This window comes from Centruroides vittatus, unplaced genomic scaffold (assembly GCF_030686945.1).
Source record: "Centruroides vittatus isolate TY-2023 unplaced genomic scaffold, ASM3068694v2 contig_786, whole genome shotgun sequence".
In the NCBI taxonomy this organism is placed as follows: domain Eukaryota; kingdom Metazoa; phylum Arthropoda; class Arachnida; order Scorpiones; family Buthidae; genus Centruroides; species Centruroides vittatus.
In genome coordinates this window covers 630142-632921 of record NW_027122506.1, presented here as the reverse complement: position 1 = coordinate 632921, position 2780 = coordinate 630142, and the positions used below count along the sequence as shown (strand labels likewise).

The window sequence follows — 2780 nt, the reverse complement described above, 5'->3', positions numbered from 1 at the left end:
AAATTACACATATTCATTATACGGCTAACTTATTATGTCTGTCAACATAATTATAACTAATGGACAAATATTGATCGCATAAAGAATGTAATGGACAAGACTGATATTAAGTAGCATGGGATTGCAACTAATTAGATATGAAAATGCTTCTGTAGACGTTGCTTCTGTAATAACGCATCATGCAAAGAAAAATTTTTATGCAAACAGCAAGGCATGTACGTCGTCTAATCGTTTAAATTATGAGACAGTAAAAGTTTTATCTGTTCCCTCAGAAAATTGAATATATTTATTAATATACAGAAAATTTGAGTCACGAACGACAACTTAGAATTTCAATTTTAATGCTTTCGAAAAGTTTAAGCCACTTCGATCCATTTTAAATTATTTTTGACTTACGATGATCTAAGAGGATATTGGTATTAATTTTATGCAACTTGTCAATTTTATTTAATAAGTGGAAGAAATCCAAAAGGTATGAAAATTTCATTCACCCTAATTTTACGTCTATATATCAAATAATCAATAAATACCCTGTATTAATCGCTTGTATTTTATAATCGATGATACTTTCAATAATTTATGGTAGGTTATAAAAGCAAACAAATGAATTAAATATTGAAAAAGAAATTATTCAAATTGTATACATTCAATTTACACTTAAACAGGACATTCACTAACGTGTAAAGCCAAGTGAACCGGACGAGAAAATATCCATAAGAGAATAAATTGTATATTGTACATGGAAGACTCCTTTCTTTTCTATTGGAGTTTTACTAGTAATAATTATTAAGTTTATATGATAATGGAATGAATGTTTTTCTATTTGTATTGATACTTTTGTTCAATTCTATAATTGAACGTTGAAAATATATTTACTGCGGCTCTAAATGCATTTACAGATTAAAAAGTAGTGAATTGATTCGGGTTAACACCTCACTAATAACGGCTGATCACGTTCAATTTGGTGGGTTTTCATCGTGTGTGTAACACCTCAATACAAGCCAGTTTCTCACGAAAAGCTCTCCCTACAGGAATGGCTTAGTACATACCAAAGTTTTCGTTACCCTATCCATACATTTCCACATTTAGTCCGTATACATAAGGATTATTTTTCCATAGAACTCGTATATCGTTAGTAATAACGCCGATATCGTTTAGCACTACAGACGAGTTATATTAGTGAATTTATTACACACTTTTCAAGAAGTTAGTTTCTTTATACTTTAGTTATTTCTGTATTGTTGAATAATAAATGAAACATTGTATTTTTTAATCATCTAAATTATTTACTTTTATATTTATACTAGCAGATAGGCCCGGCGTTGCTCGGGCAAAAGTAATGATAGCGAAGATTAAGATTATTACGTTATAGTCACAGAAGAAAAAGAGTAATTTAATTGATTGATTTTTGTGAAACCGTGTTGTATTATTCTTCGAAGTATCAAACACAAATCCGTGTTAATAACAACCACTTGGCTTTTTTCCACCTTTATTTAGTTGATACGGTACACGTTTCGGGCCTTATGCCCCTCATCAGTCAACTAAAAAATATAAAATAATGTATACAGCGTTTACGTTTATAAAAACGTCGTTTACGAAATACCATGTATTTGCAAAGACCCACATACCTACATCGGAGAAACAAAACGGAAACTAAAAATAAGAATAAAAGAACATATAGCTGATATGAAGCACCAAAGGATGCAATCCGTTTTCCACGACCACTGCTTAATAAATAATTGTAATATTGATAAGGATAACACCAAAGTTTTGTATAAAGAAAAAGACATATATAATAGAAAGTTTAAAGAAAGTTTTGCTATAATTAAATCAAAAAATTGTATAAACAAAAATACAAGTATAAATATTAATAAAAACTGGTTAAATATATTATAAATTTTAATATTAGTTAAAAATACAATAAATCTCAATATCTTACCAAAAATACCGCTAGGAGGCTCACTTCGTTTCAACCCATGTAATTATGCAAATTTTAAATGTCGCAAAACCTAAACAACGTTCAACAGGGGAAAGTTCAGACTAAAACTTATACCCAAAGTTGGTCTACAAATTTGTCTTTTAAAAAAATTTTTCTGGATTCTGTCTCAACATAAACGAGCCAAAAGTGCTCGAACGACCTTTGAAAATGTACTGTGTATTAACCATCTACTAAGAAGTACAAGAGAACAACAAAGTAAGAACTTGTCCCAGTTTTATTCACAGTTAATGTAAATTTATTGTTATACTAAATAGTTGTACTTTTTAACTCAAAACAGATGTAAAAGAATTTTATAACTTTTATCCTCGAGTTTGTAATGTCCAAACTTACCGTGTACAAGTGCCATACTGGGGGAAGAACTGGTATGTTATATACGTTTAAATATTTATATAACTTGTCGGTAAAAACGCTGTTATATACGTTTAAATATTTATATATCTTGTCGGTAAAAACGCTGTATACATTATTTTATATTTTTTAGTTGACTGATGAGGGGCATAAGGCCCGAAACGTGTACCGTATCAACTAAATAAAGGTGGAAAAAAGCCAAGTGGTTGTTATTAACACGGATTTGTGTTTGATACTTCGAAGAGTAATTTAATCAACAAACTAAATATTTCTAATGAAAGGTCGAATTTGAAAATCGAATATTGTAATATTGTTCGATTTTCACGACGTGTTCTGATTATATCGTTCGATTTTCATCGAATGTTCTAAAGAAGAAAAGTCGAGAAAAACCGAATTAATCTGTTTAAATTTGAAAATCAAATATGTTCTAACA

At 29.5% G+C, this 2780-nt stretch overlaps 1 long non-coding RNA gene across 1 annotated transcript; it reads left to right on the top strand.

Moving 5' to 3' along the window:
• Positions 1–2201: 2201 nt before the first annotated feature.
• LOC136981647 (uncharacterized) lies at positions 2202–2549 on the top strand. Its single transcript, XR_010881753.1, has 2 exons — positions 2202–2361; positions 2481–2549. It is a non-coding gene; the product is annotated as an uncharacterized lncRNA (long non-coding RNA).
• Positions 2550–2780: the final 231 nt, after the last annotated feature.